The sequence below is a fragment of the Balaenoptera musculus genome, chromosome 3 (assembly GCF_009873245.2).
Source record: "Balaenoptera musculus isolate JJ_BM4_2016_0621 chromosome 3, mBalMus1.pri.v3, whole genome shotgun sequence".
NCBI classification, from domain to species: Eukaryota; Metazoa; Chordata; class Mammalia; order Artiodactyla; family Balaenopteridae; genus Balaenoptera; species Balaenoptera musculus.
Genome location: NC_045787.1, coordinates 63,754,557 through 63,773,239, shown reverse-complemented (window position 1 = coordinate 63,773,239; position 18,683 = coordinate 63,754,557).

Sequence of the window (18,683 nt, the reverse complement as noted above, 5' to 3'; positions counted from 1 at the left end):
ATGCATATTCCAATAGAAAACAGGGCAAAGGGCATGAACAGACAATTCACCAACAAGGAAATGAACTTAGAAAAAGATATTTTGGTCAATAAACATAGAGAAAGACTTTGCCCTCACATTTCCAAGATGCAAAATTCTCATACATTGTTGAGAAATCATTCTTCCCGTATCATACTGACAAAGATTAAGAATGCTGACACTCAGTGTGGTGAGCTTGTGGGGAACTAGCTGTTATTGGGCATCTAAAATGACATACCCTTTCTAGTGGGGGGATCTGATATTGTGTATCAAAATTTAAAGTGTTCCTTTTGGCCCAGAAATTTTGCTTATAGGAGTTTATTTATCCTGAAAAAAAGGCTATGACCCATGAATGATGTCATAGAATATAGAGTTCATGCAATGAAAAGTAAATTCACAGTTCAAAGCTGTTTCAAAATAACTCACACCCTTTACTTGTTTGTGTCAAACATCGTGGAAAGGATGAGCTCCCAGAATTATATATTAGATCCCTTTTCACCCTCTCCCCTAATTCATTGCCCCTGCACTTTGAAGCTGTGATCCTTAAATATTCTGCCCAAAGTACTCCTTCTGCCCCAGCCTCAAGCGACTCTCCTCTCTCCTTTTGGACCAAGAAGACCAAGAATGTATGTTCCCTAAGGGCAGAGGCCCAGGGAGACTGAAATTATAGGGGCGGTAAGGAATGGGAACATTCATAAATTAATAATCCTTCTTTTAATCTTATCTAAAAATAAATAGAGAAGGGTTCTAAGAGATACATCTTAGCCCCTGTTAACCTCCCCCTCACTCCACTCTAGCCACCCTGATTTCTTGCTGTTCCCCAGGCTTTTGCCCTTGCTGTTGCTCTGGTCATGCTGCAATTCAAAATAAATAAATAGGACTTTATCTCCCATCCCATTCAAGTCTTTGCTGAGATGTCACTCTCTCAGTGAGATCTTCCCTGGGCATCCTATTTAAAATTGCAACATGCAGCTCCTTAATACTTCCTATCCTCTTCCCAGCTTTATTTTTCTCCATTGCACTTATCATCAATTAACATTCTACACTTATTCCTCATTCGTTCATTGCCCGTGTTCCTCCTCGCCCACTAGATTACAAGCTTCATGAGGGAGGGATTTTTGCCTGTTTTGTTCACTGCTTTATCCCCAGTACTTAGAAGAGCAGCTGACACACAAATGCTCAAAAAATATTTGTTAATGCAAAAATACCTTTGTTATCTTTATAGTAAAGGAAAACAAAACACCCTGAGTATTCTGTAAATTGTAGATTTGTTAAATTACACCACATTCACATGATGGATTGCTTAGCATACTGTGGTAGGCACAATAATATTTTATTCTGATAATAATACATTCTGATAATACAAAATCAGGCCCTAAATTCCAGACCTGTAAATGGAACCTTATATGGAAAAAGGATCTTACAGGTACAGTTAAATTAAGGAATGTGAGGAGAGGTGATCCAAGATTAGTAGGTAGGCCCTAAATGCTATCACACAAAATATCTTTTTTTTTTTGCAGTTTATTTTATTTTATTTTTTACTGAAGTATAGTTAATTTACAATGTTGTATTAGCTTCTGGTATACAGCAAAGTGATTCAGGTATAATATATATATATATTCTTTTCATATTCTTTTCCATTATAGTTTATTAAAGATATTGAATATAGTTCCCTGTGCTATGCAGTAGGACTTTATTGTTTATCTATTTTATATATAGTAGTTTGTATCTGCTTATCCCTAACTCCTAATTTATCCCTCCTCCCCCTTTTCCCTTAGGTAATCATGTTTGTTTTCTATGTCTGTGAGTCTGTTTCTGTTTTGTAAATAAGTTCATTTGTATCATATTTTAGATTCCACATATAAGTGGTATCATATATTTGTCTTTCTATGTCTGACTTACTTCACTTAGTATGATAACCTCTAGGTTCATCCATGTTGCTGCCAATGGCATTATTTCATTCTTTTTTATGGTTGGGTAGTATTCCATTGTATATACATACCACATCTTCTTTATCCATTCATCTGTCGATGAACATTTAGGTTGTTTCCATGTCTTGGATATTGTAAATAGTGCTGCCATGAACATTGGGGTGCATGTATCTTTTCGAATTAGAGTTTTCTTTGGATATATGTCTAGGAGTGGGATTGCAGGATCATATGGTAACTCTATCTTACAGTTTTTTAAGGAACCTCCATACTGTTTTCCATAGTGGCTGCACCAATTTGCATTCCCATCAGCAGTGTAGGAGGGTTCCCTTTTCTCCACACCCTCTCCAGCACTTATTATTTGTAGATTTTTTTATGATGGCCATTCTGACTGGTGTCAGGTGATACCTCATTGTAGTTTTGATTTGCATTTCTCTGATAATTAGCGATGCTGAGCATCTTTTCATGTGCTTGTATTGGCCACCTGTATGTCTTCTTTGGAGAAATGCCTATTTAGGTCTTCTGCACATTCTTTGATTAGGTTGTTTTGTTGTTGTTGTTGTTGAGTTGTATGAGCTGTTTGTATATTTTGGAAATTAAGCCCTTGTCTGTCACATTTGCAAATATTTTCTCCCAGTCCATAGGTTGTCTTTTCATTTTGTTTATAATTCCCTTTGCTGTGCAAAAGCTTATAAGTGTGGTTAGGCCACATTTGTTTATTCTTGTTTTTATTTCTGTTGCCTTGGGAGATTGACCTAAGAAAATATTAGTAAGATTCATGTCAGAGAATGTTTTTCCTATGTTCTCTTCTAGGAGTTTTATGGTATCATGTCTTATATTTAAATCTTTAAGACATTTTGAGTTTATTTTTGTGTGTGGTGTGAGGGAGTGTTCTAATTTCATTGATTTACATGTAGCTGTCCAACTTTCCCAACACCACTTGCCTAAGAGACTGTCTTTTCTCCAATGTATATTCTTGCCTCCTTTGTGGAAGATTAATTGACTATAGGTATGTGGGTCACTCAAAGTATCTTTATAAGAGAGAGGCAGAGTGAGAATTAACATACACGTGGAGGAGAAGATAACATGAAGATGAAGCAGAAAGAGATTTGAAGATTAGAATGATGTGGCCACAAGCCAAGAAGTGCCAGCAGCCACTAGAAGCTGCCGACCCAGTGATACTGATTTCAAACCTGGCATCCAGAATAAATTTCTGAGAGAATAAATTTCTGTTGCTTTGAGTTCCCAAGTTTGTGGTGACTTGTTAGAGCAGCCACAGGAAACATCCACATTCCTAACTTTTAGATTACAATTTTGGATTACCCTATAAATGAAATTTTCTTTCCCCATAGAGACACCTCAAGTGTCAAAAATGACTCGATTCCTTTAATTTTTTTAATTAAACTTTTTGAGAAACATGTAGCTTTACGTGCAGCAGTGAGAAATAATACAGAAATCCCATGTATCTCTTACCCAGGATACAGGGGAACATCTGCCCTGATGAAAGTCCTGGCTCCCAATTTGCCTTCTCTGATCCCACCTGGCAAGAGTTTTGCTTATCACAAAACTCTTGAGGGTGGAAATCTAGGGTCCCACTTGGCTTTTGCCTGTGTGAGTGTCCCTGGGGCCACAGTTCTTCTTTGGTGTTTCACTGGAGTAGAGAAGTTACTGTCCACAAGTTTTCTTTCTTTCCTGGCTGCCCCTCTCCTTGCCCTTTTGCTAGAGAGAGCAGACTTTTTTGGAGCTTTCTTCACCTGTGCCCATTGGCGTTTCTGGGTTGCTGGCTTCTTCAGTTCTAAGCGTGGGATAAATGAACCAAAAGGAAACCCAGGGCACTCACCACTGCAACGTTCCTCAGATCCTGTGGTTCCTATTAAGTTCGCCTATTCTCTCAGCCTTTCAGAGTCTTCTTATGTTTGTTTTACATATAATGTCCAGGGTTTTTAATTGTATTTAGTGGGAGGAATAGGGAAAAGTATGTCTGCTCCATCTTCCCAGAGGTGGAAATTTCTCAGTATCTTTAAGTGTGAACAAATTCTGTTTTACTTGGGGTTTTCTACCTATAGGAAGAATGAAGGAATAGACTATTTGGAAAGCTCTAAAATGCAGAGGAAGCTACTTTTCTTTAAGGTTTCCAGTTCTAAAGTCATGCTGACCCTCTCTTAATCCTTAGATGCCTAGTTTCTTTGTATACATTATACTTTGCACATATTTTTAGCTCTTTCTTGTAAGCTCAGTTCCACTGTGAAGTCTTCAGTAAAGACCACATCTTATACTTTTTTTTCAAACTGGTTAACCACAGAGGAGGTGTCTAATAATTGTTGATTGAATACATAGAAAGAATATCTACCACAGACCAAGCTATATGGGAATCTTAGAGAAGTGTGCAGGAAAAAAAAAAAAAAATCACGATGTTCTTAGCGGCCTTAAAGTCTAGCATAGAATGAATTACCCTGGCATACCTTTTACATCAAGTTCACCAACTTGATTTTGTGACAGAAATGAAAAGGTTGCTCACTCTATGGGATACAGAACCTAACTCCTCATTTTAGCATGTGGTATTCTGGACTGTTTCATAAGTCGGCTGGTGCTGGAAAGCAATGTAAGCTGGCCGATCCTATAGTTTCATTTGCTCATACATTTCTTTTTAGATTTTTTTCTAGAAAAGTCTCAAATAGTCTATAATATCTGGAATAGATGACTCTGAAAAGTAAGCTCTTCACCACACAGTAAGGCATGTAGGCTCACCCATATCTTAGTCCCATAGAGTACTTCTGAATAGGCCTGGGGAAGACCAGGCCAGATGAACCTATGTGCAAACCTTGCTCCTGCCCCTATCTTATCTTGCAGACTGAATTCTTTCAAGCAGTGACTGACAGCTTCAACAAGCTGTCAGCAGTGGACAGAGATGGTCAATGGCTGTGAAACCACCATTACTCCTGAAATAACATAGCAGCTTCTTTCTGAATACCAATACCCCATGGACGATAATAACTTTCTTTCTCTGATTCATTAAAGCTGAATTGTCTCATCTGCTCAGGCTTTAATGTGAAGGGACAGAGGGACAAAATTATCTTTTCATCTGGAATACAGACAGTGCCAGTACTGGGGCCATTTTGTTCTAATTTGGACTCTCCCTTGACTTTTCTATAAAATGTTTAACCTCTTTGTATCTTCTCATCGGGATGTCATAAAAATTACCTCTTCACTTGAATGTTGTAAATGAGACATATATATCAGTTGAGATTTTTCTGATGTGAGGTACACTCATAAGCAAAAGTACTGTCCTTGGGTTTCTAAACTATAAAGTTTAATCTTCACTCCCCAGTGTCGGAACCCTTGGTTGATTAATTCATATAAAATCTTCACACTTTCAACAGTTTTCTCCCTTTCATTCCCAATCCAAATCTCAAGGACAATATACAGAAATTAATTCTTGATTTAGAATGGGAAAAGTTGTGTTAAATTCCTTCAGAGAATTCATGTGGAGTTAAATGTAATATTTGTCAGCTCTACAATGCTTTTGCTAGTTTTTGTCCTTGCCATTTTTATTTTAATCCTTTATGTCTGCTTTTACAGTAACTATTTTAATTTAGATTTTCAAGTATTTTTCAATAATGTTTAGTAGAGGGGGGAAATGGCCAGTGTACAGAGACAGTTTTCCTAGTTTGGATGAACATTGTTGAGTGGGTTAGATTTTCACCATCACTGTCTGGAATGTGGAGCTTCTACCTGACTGATATTAAGCGACACTTCTTGTGATACTAATACTAAGGGACTGATATTAAGGGACACTTTTTGTGACACTAATTCATAGTCCTAGGAAAAGAATATAGTTAACTCTTCTTTTTAAGAGCAAAATCTTTATTTCCTCAGACACTGAAGAGCACATTTAAAGTTGTGATGAATCTGAAAGACAGGTATCCCCCATTTTTCTTTTAAAAGTTCGATTTACGCCACTTCTCTTTTAGGAAAGACTTATTTTAGTACCTGTTTTCACGAACCGAGAGAGGATTTTCACTTTTATTTAAAAAGGTAATTGATTGCTTCTTCCCTTCATGTTGTTCCAGCTTACGAAAGATTTCATAGGAACGCTCTTCTTTCACATAGAAGGGAAACCTGTAGTTAGAAACTTGGTATTTTACATCCTCTCTCCCCCAGTTCTGATATTGAGAGCTTTTTGGATGAATTCTGACTTTTTACCACCTCTATTTACCCCCAGAGCATTATGGGGAGAAAAAAAGTGAAAGGATGAATGCGAAAGTAATTTGGAAGCTGTAAGGGTAGTTTAATGTTATACTCTTATAATCTCTGAAATCACTGTCATCGCCATCACCACGCCACCTTCCCCAGTGTCATGGTACCTCGACTACTGCAAACTCATTTTCCTTTCTCTCTTTGATCCAGTCAGTTCAAAATCCTCTCTGAGTAATCTTTCTCTCCCATCACTCCCATCTTATTCTTCTCCTTCAAACCTCTCCTCTGTCTTCCAGATTAAGCAACCTCACATCTTCCAAAAGATTCATTTTCTCCTCTAAGGCTTTTTCCTTAACCATCAACAATCTCAGAAATGTCTAGTGTCAGCGATGACTGATGACAGAAACTAATCTCTCTCCCTGCTGTCTGTTGGCTTCTGCCTTTCATATATTCCATTCTTCTCAGCGTAAATGCCCTCTCTTTGAATCGAGAGTTCCTAAAGACTAGCCTCCCTCATCTAACTGATATCAGTACCATCATTGCAATTTATGGGTGAGGCACAGTAGACATTAATACCATGTTCTTGCTCTAGAAAGATGGCATTGGAGACCAAACCTCCTAGGCTGCCCACAGGAGTTGTTTTCTGAGTTAAAGAAGAATGGTGATGAGCCATCACCCATGATCTCCTACATCCTCTTGTTCACAGGCATACAATTGAGAAACAGGTCTTGTACGTTTCTTCCATCACCCCAGAATAGTGGTTTCTTTTGGCTTCTTTCTACAGCCCTTTCTGTACCTCTCAGCTCCTGGTATGCCTATTACTAAGTACCCCATTTTCAGAAAGTGGCTGGTTCCAACTTCTGATGCCTGAATGACAGTCTAAATGGTAGGTGCTTAAATTAAAAGTTATTTATGGAGTTGAAGCTTGTTTAAATATATCAGTTCAGAGAGTTTCCCCGCAAGTCTTTTTGATTATCCTTTCTTGCTGTCCAAATTATAACTACTATTCATTTGCATAGTCCCTATGTTCCAGGCTCTATGCAAGTGCTTTATATATAGATATACATACATATATGTCTTTACAATAATCCTGCAATTTATATAATCCCTATTTTATGGTAGAGGAAATTTGGCATCTGAGAGGTTATGAAATTTGCCCTAGGAAGTAATACCAGCAAATGACAAAGCCCAGATTCATATCAAGGCTGCCTTTTCTACCAAACCACTCTGGGGGCCCTTCCCCCCACCCAAATTTAGTGCCCCATACTACAAAAAAACTTTTTTCCTCCTCTCTAATTAATTTTCCTATTCTTTGAGTTTTTGTTGTAAAGAAAAAAGCAAGACAATTGCCTAACTAAATTAATTTATGCTATGATATTGATGACTCTTACCCTTAGAAGAAGAATTTGTCAGCTCAAGATAATCATTAATTTGTGGAACATGTAAGAAAACAATCTTGTCAGGGTGCCTTTCTATTCTTCCTTAGCTCAAGTCACCAAAAGCACTCCCACCAACACATGCTAATATTCATGCATACAACACACACACACACACACACACACACACACACACACACCCTGGAGAATAAGAGGTTAACAATTTGAAGCTTGCTTTGTGCTGACCCCAGATTTAGCCAATTGAGCTAAGTGGTTCAGTAAGTATTGACAAACTGAGACCTGAGCCCTGGCTTATATATGGGATTCAAGGTTCATTTTAATATTAGTCTACACAAAAAGCTACTGGGCTTTCCAATTAGCCAGAGAATATAAGACATTTTATGTTCAATACTTCAAGTTTAGCCACTGGAGAGAAATTATTTGAAAAGAGAATTGCTAAGGGACCTTTCAGAGGAGGCACTACATCAATATATATACTCTCTCTCTCAATGTCTTTTTCTTTCTCTGATTCTTACCAGTCCCCTCTGAAGTCGCCTATTGAAAATTTTGAATCATTTTTGTTAAGGCTGTATAATTAAATATCTAATCATATCCCTAAGTCTCTTTGAAAAATGTTTTATTTTAGATTATACAAGGAACACATAATTATAGGCTCACTGTAAAAAAAAAAAAACAAACAAAAAAACAAAAAAACCCCTAAAACCTACAGAAATATAGAGAGTAAAAAATTAAAAATTCTTTATCATCTTCATTCCTGTTTCATTTCTTTCCCCCAAATAAATCAGTATGTATAGTTTGGTGTATAGCTGCCTGGACTTTTTCTATCATTTACAACCAGGTAATTTATACACAGACATATTTTAAAAAATTTTTTATGTGACTGAGTTCATACTAAATATAATCTGAAATTTACTTTTTTTTTTGTACCAGGGATGCTTGCAGGTTCTCAGTCAAGTTCTTTAATCACTTAAGCCTCAGTTTCTCATTTCTGCTGTAAGAAGCAGAGGTTCTTATTGGACTGGCTCTTGAAAGCCAGTGGTGTACCTGTCTTTCTAACTCTTTGTTCAAATGTCAGGTTGGTAGCTTAAATTGGCCATGGTGTATGTATTTATACCATGGAAATTGGCAAATACTGCAAATCAAGGCTCCCCTAGGCCAGCATGCTAACCCTAACCCCCTGGCCCTCATGGTGTGGCTAACCCTAGAGCCCCTCCCCTTCCCTTCTGGCACACTCTACATCATTATTCAAATTTAATTTTGGTTCTTCTCGTCCACTGCATCTCTTCCCCCCCCCCCCACCATCCTTCGTGGGAAAGAAGTAATCAGAGTGGGCATTGGTCCACACAGGCAGTAGATTAAACTGGTAAATGGGGCTCAATGTCCCATTCGACAACGTAAGTCACATCCATGGGAGCATTTTGAACTAATTCCTCCCCCAGAGTTAAACATTCACCACCACACAACTGCTTACATTGTGGGTTGTTATGAAGATTTAGTTAAATGAAAGGTGCCTGGCACATAGTAGGTGTTCAACAATATGTTAATTCCTTTCCTTGTTTACGTAAGGAAGCTTCAGTTCAGAACTTGCTTAAGGATGCACAGCTGGTTACTGGCAGAGCAGGACCTGGGACCACAGTCAGAACTCACAGTAAGTGTAGTTCTGTAAAACCAATGGTTCTCAACATGTGGTCCAAGGAGTCCTGGGCAAGTCTTCCCTTTTTCAGCTACATATTTGTATGAGGCTAGGTTTTCTTCATACATTGTAACCAAAACAACATAGCACAACAGGTTAAATGCAGATGCAGATGTGAGAATCCTACCATATTCTATTAAGCCAGGCATTAAGGAGATGTACAAAAATGTAAATGAGTGACACACTTCTCACCAATTATTTTTATTTTGGAAAACAGCTATTTTTTATAAAAATATGTTAGGGTAACATATTTTTTGTTAGCTTATTTTGAATGAAATTCATAAATATATATTTAAATGTCTCACTTTTTATTTCTAATATATATATTTCTCTAAAGCATAGTATCTAGAGATATGACCCACGAAAACAAGCCCTCTTTTACATTCTTAATTTTTAAGAGTGTGAAAGCGTTCTGAAACCAAAAAATTTAAGAACAACTGTATGTATATATGAAAACATCCTGCCCTCCAATACTTTACAATGCTTCTGTACATCAAATACGAAGAAGGAATTACAACCATGAACAATCTTTAGACTCTTTAATAACTTAAAATATGCTAGAATAGAGCATTTTCAATCTGGGAATTTTGAAAGAGTGCCTGAGTTGAAAAACAGTTGGATTAAAGTTGGTGTGTTGGGCAAGGCCCACTCTGGCTTTAGCAGTTGTGATGGTTAATTTTATCAACTTGGCTGGGCCATCAGGTGCCCAGATAATTGGTCAAACATTATCCTGGATATTTTTGTGAGGGTGTAAATTTCTGGGTGAAATTTACATTTAAATTGCTGGACTTTGAGTAAAGCAGATTGCCCTCCATAATGTGGGTGGGCCTCATCCAATCAGTTGAAGGACTAAATGGAACAAAAGTCTGACCTCCCCTGAACAAGAAGGAATTCTGCCAGCAGATAGCCTTCATTTGTAACATCAGCTGTTTTCTGGGTCTCCAGCTTGCTGGCCCACTGTACAGATTTTGGACTTGCCAGCTTTCATAAGCATGTGAGCCAATAAATCTCAATTCAATCTCTCTCTCTCTCTCTCTCTCTCTCTCTCTCTCTCTCCCTCCTTCTTTGGTTCTGTTTGGTTCTATTTTTCCTCTGGAGAACCCTGACCAACACAGCAGTAAAGTTGGGGACAGACCTGGTGGGGGGTGGCGGGGGGGGCAGTACAGTGGTTGAGGCCTTTTAGTTCTATTAGGTGGGCAAGACTTCAGTCTTTGGAGGGTGGAGGCATCTGACTCTGTCTCAGTTGCTTCAGGGCCAGGTCAGTGGGTCTTTAGCTGGGGAGAGCATGCTCTATGGGCAGTCCAGACTGTGGGGTCTGTTCCACTTCCACACCACTCCTCACCTGCTGTGCCACACTAAGGGGCTAAATTAAGGTTCCTTAGGTCCCTTGATTCTGTTGGAAATTTCCTTAGGGAAAAAAATGTGTGTGTGTATATATATATATATATATATATACAATTCCAATTCCATAGGAACACTTCAGTGAGACTGGGGTTTGTTAGAGTGTCAGTTATTTTACATGCTATCAGAATCTTCTCAGGGTGGTTGAGGGTTGGGTTGTGAAAGGAGCATAAGGACAACCACATGCTCGGTGAGAAGACTGTCCCTAGGCTCTGAACGAGGGGGCAGGGCAGGCAGGCAGGGGGCTCAGGACCACATATTTCACCACTCTCATTTTTGGTTAGGATTGGTTAGCTCTGCCTGTGTCCATGCAGTTGTAATTCAGTATTTGTCTTTAAATCTAAATATGTTTGAACTAGTTTTCTGGGGGATTCATCAGTTGAGGCATCTTAGACCCTTGGCCATGGGCCATAAAATGCACTTGACCTGAGTATGATATAAATACCTTCCACTCCATTAATGTATTGCTTTGTTTTCATTTTGCTGTCTCTATGTATCATACACATCCATATCCCAGCCTAAGTTCCTGGAGAAACTTAGAGAAATTCTCTGAGCAAATAAGTGTCCAAAGAGGGAACAACTTCATGTTTATCCAGAACCTAAAATGTGACAGGCAGTTAAATATTAAACTTATCTGATCTTCACCACACTTAACAGATAAAGGAACTGAGTCTCGGATAGGTTCTATATGTAGTGTGGAATGTTATTTTAAAAGTATTTTCTGGGCTTCCCTGGTGGCGCAGTGGTTGAGAATCTGCCTGCTAATGCAGGGGACACGGGTTCGAGCCCTGGTCTGGGAGGATCCCACATGCCGCGGAGCAACTAGGCCCATGAGCCACAACTACTGAGCCTGCGCGTCTGGAGCCTGTGCTCCGCAACAAGAGAGGCCATGATAGTGAGAGGCCCGTGCACCGCGATGAAGAGTGGCCCCCGCTTGCCGCAACTAGAGAAAGCCCTCACAGAAACGAAGACCCAACACAGACATAAATAAATAAATAAATAAATTTTCAAAATATGGAACTCACCATCTAAAAAAAAAAAAAAAAAAAAAGCATTTTCTGCTGTCTTTCCCCCTCTTGGTAAGTTAGAGGTTTATTGTTGGTCAGTTTGTCTCCTTGAAGCTCTAATTCCATTGAAGCCAAGACGGAGACTGACCAGCCTAAGGAAGCGGGGAGGGACACAAGTGAGAGAAGAAGGAAGTAAAAGGGAGGGGAGAATGGACATAAAAACTCCCCAAATAGACGATTGGAAGCTGAAAGATGCTGAGTAGTGTTGAATGTAGAATTTTAACCTTTTTTCCTACTTCTGAGTAGGAATGGGAGATAGAAACTAAGTTATCAGTATTCTTCAAACTTCTTTGATCACTACCCTCAATAAGCAATACATCTGACGTTGCAACCAGTAAACACATGAGTGTGTGTATACACCCCCCCCCACACACACACACATCACAAACATCTGAAACAAACTTCATGGAAAATACTTAACCCTTACCATTTGCAAAGAATGCTATTATTTTCTATTCTGTTCTATTTCTTTTTAAAAAATGTTTGTCGAGCCTATAAATTGATTTCATGACCCATTAATGATCACCGATCTTGGAAAAACCCAGACCTATAGAAAAGTTATTTTTTGACCCACCTAAGTAATTTGCTCAAGGTCATGTAGTGTAAATGGTGGATCTGGGTTTTACCCCACACTTATTATGCTGAGCATGAAGGAGCCCCGGGAAGGAGAAGCCCCATCCATCAGTCAGAGGTACCCAAGATACAACCAGTCTTCATCTCACAAACTTTCCCAGTTCATATGGGATATACACTTTCTCCCCCTACTACTGGGATCCCATCTGCTTTCAGCCACAAAATGTTTCTTCCTAGACAAGTTATGGAACTATGGGGCTGCAGGCAAAATCTGAAGAACTTTAATCAGCAATTACCAGACAGAATAAAAGAAAAGGCCATTCTCCCCACTGTAAGGGGAACTTCCTATGCAGGTGTACCTTGTTCAGGAGAAAAATACAACATACACCAAGTTCAGGGAGAAAAGGAGGTAAAAAATTCTCTTCCCTAGGGCCACCTAATCCTACACCCAGCCAGGCCAGACTCCATCAGGATGAGGGTGATGGGGAGCACTGAGTCAGGGGCGCAAAGGGCAACTCTCCCTTTGCTGACTTGCTTCTGTACTGCCCCTCACTTTGCACCTCCTTGGAAGTTTTTTCTCCTCCTTGTTTCTTTCTTTCACATTTTTCCCCTTGTCAATTTTACTTTGGGGTTATTTAAAATATCGAAGGAAAAACAAAAAACAAAAAAGCCCTCTCTTTCCACGAGGCAGGTGAGTGATACTTTTCCTTTGGAGAAAGACTGGTGCCCAGGAATCGGACTTCCCAAGCATCTCCTTTGACCGAGCTGAAGTCTTTATCTTTAATACATGCACTCCTTTCCTTTCAGAGTGTTTCTAAAATGTGGTGATTCCTTTGGGGAAGGCCTAGAATAGAAGTGGTCTGAAATTCCCCTCAAGCTTCCATTTGCTTGTCTGCTCTGCTACCTCTCTTAGATTCCTTTCATTCCTCCTGCTGAACCAGGGAAGGGGGTTGGCAGGACAGAGCTGTCAGCTCCTGATCTCCCAGCCCTGAAGGATCTGGTCCCTGCCCCTGTTATTTCCCCATTCAGGCTCTCAGCTCCAGTCACTCTGGTCTTCTTGCTGTTTTGGGAACAAAACGAGTTCTTTCCTGCCTCTGAGCCATTATGTAAACCATTCCTCTTCCTGTACAGCCCTTCCCTTGATTCTTCCCGTAGAAGAAGAATTAAGGGGCTCAGCTTAGAGACCACATTCTTAGGGAGATTTTCTTCAATCATATCCTCTAAAGTAGGTCTCCTTTGTTCTTCTCTATCTTGGCCCTTGGTTTCTCTCATGATACCAACCACAATTTGTTAATAGTTTACTTAATTGTCTTTGTTTCTGCTTCCTCTACCATAATGAAAGCATCCAAAAGGCAAAATCAATCCTACAAAGTAGACAGTGTACCACCACCACCCCCGCCTTGTGCATTAAGAAATCTCATTTGTCTTATGATTAAGATATTGTTGGCAACCTTCAGCAAAGTAAGTTATTTGCCAGGCTCTTCTTTCTCCCCCACTAAAATTATTCATTCATTCATTCACTCATCCAGTCAACAGATAAATATTGAGTGTCCACAGAGTTATTCTGCACCAGACACTGTGCTCCGGTGATGAACAAGGCAGTTCTTGCTCACTTCACTCCGTGTTGCAGCTGGCCAGAAGGATCATTCTCAAGTGCATTTCTCTGCTAAAAATCTTCATCAGTTTCCAGTGCCTTGTGGATGAAATCTGAGCTCTTCAGTATGGAGAGCAGTGCATGCCCCCCCCCCCCAACCCGTGACCTGGCTCCTCCTTCCTCTGCAGCCACACCTTTCGGTGCTCATCTCCTGCCCTAGGCTCTGCTGGCTAACTAACTACAGATGGTCCCTTGGAGGGCAGGCAGGTAGCAACAACAAAGGTCCCTTGGGTTTGCTTTTTCTGTTCTCTCTCTCTCTCTCTCTCTCTCTGTCTCACACACACACACACACACACACACACACAGCCTGGGTCAGTCACTTACAACAATGGCTTCTGGGTTCTCATAGACAATCTCAGCAGGTGTATTTCTCTGCTGGTTGGTCAGACAGGTTTTGCCCCTACCTGCTGGACTGTGGGCTTTTTCTAATTGAGATCTCAGTCCCAGTGCAGCAGGCCAGGGGTTGAGCTGGCCCTATGACTCGAGGGAAAACCTCCATAGAGGAACCCCACTTTGCCAGGTCATACTGTGGCTGGTGGTGTCAACAATGGCATGAACTGTGCTCGCTCAAGGATGCTAAATGTCTGCCAAGTGCTAGAAAAGAGGGTGTCAGGAGCTACAAAGCTAAGAGCTTTTTATCAAGAAGCTTTTCCTCGGTACAAAGGCAGTACCTTGGGTTCCTATCTTATTAGAAGGGCCAGAGAAAAGGGAATTTAAGTCTTTGCAATTTGGAAATATTTACTTCTTACTTTCAGGTCCACCTCTCTTCTGGATTGCTGCTATAGACCCTTATAAAATTTTCCCTTTTTCAATTTTTGTGCTACTTGGGGCTTGCTTTTCATTTTTTTTCCTTAGGGGAATACCATGAAGAAAAGGAATTTTTTCAGCTTTTCTGGAAACTTGCAGTGGCTTGTCTTCTAAATGCTTTATGCTTCAGTTTCTTCATCTATAAAATGGAGAATTAGCAAAATTAACGAAGCTTTGTCTTTTATAAAGTGTCTTATAGGCTAGGTGCCATGTGAGTAATATGGTATGGAATGATAGTGTTTTGTTAGTGTTTATAAACATAATTTGAATTCTCCATTAACTGGAATTAATACTGTTTATAAGGAATGATCTTTCCAATTTAATCACTGGTGTGAGACTTTCGGGTGGCTGAAGCCTTCATTTTGCTTTACTTCTAATAAAATGGGTTCCTACTCTACTTTTGGTAAATTCTTAATTTGCAGCTTCCTTTGGCCTGTTTCAATGAAGAAGTTTCACCTTGTATGTAGTCTCTCTAAACATTATTATTTGTATTAGAAAATTTTCTTTGATATTATGCCTCTTCTGATGATTGAAAATCACTTTATAGCTGAAGGGTAATAACAGTGTTTATTCAAGGTAAGGCTACTATGTGCTTTAAGATGTTAAAATAAAAACAAACAACCTTTCATTAAACCATTATTTTAGTAGATCATATTCTATTTCTACCCTGGATGCATAATGTTCCTTCTCTTTAAGAATTAAAATTATTTTGAACACTACTTGCCCCAAATGGTAATGAACAACAAAACCATTTATACTGTTAGGTTTCTCATCAGTAAATGTCCACCTGGTTCTAACATTGACCTATGTTTTAATGCTATTTCCCCACTTATAAGCCTTTTAACTCTTGTACAATCTTTTTTTTTTCTTGAAAGGTAAAAGATTTTTTCAACATTCCTAGATATGCCTTGAATCTAAATCTCAGTTGCTTTCTAAACAGCATTTGTCACTGAAGTCATATACATGATATTCTATAAATTGGAGTATCAGTTTGTCCCTAAGTGGTACCAATACAATTAGCAGCCACAGAGGGCAGAGTATGTCCTGACCTCCTGTGACCTGTTTACTAAATTGGTGATTTGGGGATGTTTTGAATTTGAACCCATTTGGTGTTGGTTCTAGACAATTTATTGTGGTTGGAAACACCCAAGCTGATTTATTCTGACTCAAGAAGACAAAAAAAATTCTAGATTATCCTTCCCCCATCCTAAAACAAGGGGTTCCAAATAATTCAGGGAGAAGTGCTATTCTGTGAAACTCTTCCTGTTTCCCAGATACCATGCTAAATAGATTAAAATCCTGGGGATGGATTTCAAGATGATTCTTAGGTACTTAGTCTATAACTGTCAATTAGGAAGTTCTTAATAAGAAAACCCCTGTTCCTTGAATTTCTGGGACTGGTGCAAACTTGAACTGGGTCGTCCAGGATATCTCTAAATCAATATGGTTGTTTAAACACCCTAAACAAAATCAGTCTTCATGCCGCAAATAATCTGCCTACAAATCTTTATGTCTGGAATGCTGTAGAATCAGGCAATACTCTGAATGGCCCATAATCAGGTAAAGTTCCTTAGCCCCTTGCCTCCTTGGTGGATACCTTTGGAAATACGTGGCGCTGAGGTTAACTCATATGAAGTGTTTAGCCTGATAGCTGGCTTGTAAATGTTTAACATATTAGTGTCTACTTTCTTCCTTCTCAAGGGCATTTGGAGTATGAGAAAGCTCATGGCCAGTAGACTCCAAGTCAGGCCATAGTATTCAGCCTCATTTTCCTCTTCGAGAGCAGACGAGTCCTAGCCCATACATCTCTTGTGCCTAAAGGGACTCCAGTATCAAAGCTCTGCTAGCTGCCACCCAGCCATGCTGTATTAGATATGGGAGGAAGAGCAGCACTGATTCTGAAACTGCCCCAGTGCAAAGTCTGGGGTGATGATGATCAGAGCTCTTCCCAAAAAAAGTCTTAAAAATAAGTTGAAAAGTGGGGAATTTTGAGCAGTAAGCCATCTGAGAACTAAAAGGAATTATGTAAATTGTTTCAATTGCCCCCTCACAAAGCTTTCTGTATAGTCCTGACAGTCACCCTCAAGTCACTTATGGTATGAGCTATAATCCATTCAGACCAAAAACATTAGCCAGTCTTGTAAAATTTACTAAAAATTTTGGAAGGGAGATCAAGGAATGTTTTACACCGCACCCTGCATATGATACACTCTCGTAAACCCTCTTTCTACTCAGCAATGCCTCTCTGCCCATGTCTCTCTGGCATGCCACTTAGACCCACACCACAGCAGACCTTCATTTCTTTTCTGCCCCTCCCCCACAATAATATATTACTCTAATGTAATACTCAGGCTTCCAAACTCCACCATTTCTCCCTCAATCTCTTAAAACTGCTTTATGCCTCGCCATTTCTCCAAACTTCTCCACTTTCTCCAAACTTGCCTAGTCACATGCAGGAAAACAACTCTTTCAAAGTAACCCTGAGTTATGTACGCTTGTATGATAGGCTGGGATTGGTTTATCTCCTCAAGATGTGACCAATTGAGCCAACTGATCCTTGCTGAATCCTGTCTCCCAAGGAAGAAGATAGATCTATAGACAATATGGGCTACTGGTACCTTCGCGTAATAGGCTCTTAGGAGTCTAATTTGTTTAGAAGTCCAAAGAAAGATACAGGAAGATGTATACTTTAAAAAGATATGTAGCCAGCAGATCTTCAGAAGGTGGAAACTCTTAGTGGAGGCGTGGTGCCCCACCATCCTCTCGGGCCCCGCTTCCTCCCTCCGACTCCCCACAATCTCCGACGCACCCACCCCCCTCCCCTAGAGACTTAGGGCCAAGCAGACCCCCCACCAACACCTGGAGTGGAGCCCAGGTCCCCACGGAGCCCAAACTCCCGGCTTTGTGTCTCTTCTCTCCACCACTGCTGAGCTGCCCCGGAGCCTGAGGGGAGGGCGGTGCGACCCTCAACCTCACCCACAGCCGCACTGCTGCCACACTCGGGCTGGACCCCACCAGCTGAAGCCCAGTCCGCCCTTGGAGCCCCATGCCAGGGCACCTACCAGGCACCGGTGGGGGACCACAGACCACAGATGGGAGGAACCTCCAGTGACCAGCTTGTGGGATCTTGGTTCCCAGGCCAGAGGTCAGGCCCAAGCTCCTGTGGTGGGTGCTCTGAGTCCAAACAGCTGGACTAAAGAGAACCTCAGACCCCAGGGAATATCAGTCGGAGTGAGGCCTCCCTGAGGTCCTCATCTCAGCACAAAGACCCAGCTCTATCCAACTTCCTGCAAATTCCAGTGCTGGACATCTCAGGCCAAACAACCAGTAAGACAGGAATACAGCACTACCCATCAAAAAAAAAAAAAAAAAAAAAAAAGAAACAACAAAAAAATTTGTTAAGGATGAAGGAACAAGTAAAAACCTGCAACACCAAATAAATGAAGATGAAATAGGCAAGCTACCTGAAAAAGAATTCAGAGTAATGATAGTAAAGATGATCCAAAATCTCAAAAAAGAATGTAGAAAATACAAGAAACTTTTAAGAAGGATCATGAAGAACTAAAGAGCAAACAAACAGTGATGAACAACACAACTACTGAAATTAAAAATACTCTAGAAGGAATCAATAACAGAATAACTGAGCCAGAAGAACGGATAAGTGACCTGGAAGATAAAATGGTGGAAATAACTGCCAGGGAGCAGAATAAAGAAAAAAGAATGAAAAGAATTGAGGACAGTCTCAGAGATCTCTGGGACAACATTAAATGCACTGACATTTGAATTATAGGGGTCCCAGAAGAAGAAGAGAAAAAGAAAAGGTCTGAGAAAATATTTGAAGAGTTTATAGTCAAAAACTTCCCTAACATGGGAAAGGAAATAGTCAATCAAGTCCAGGAAGCACTTTACAGAGAGTACCTTACAGGATAAACCCAAAGAGAAACAGGC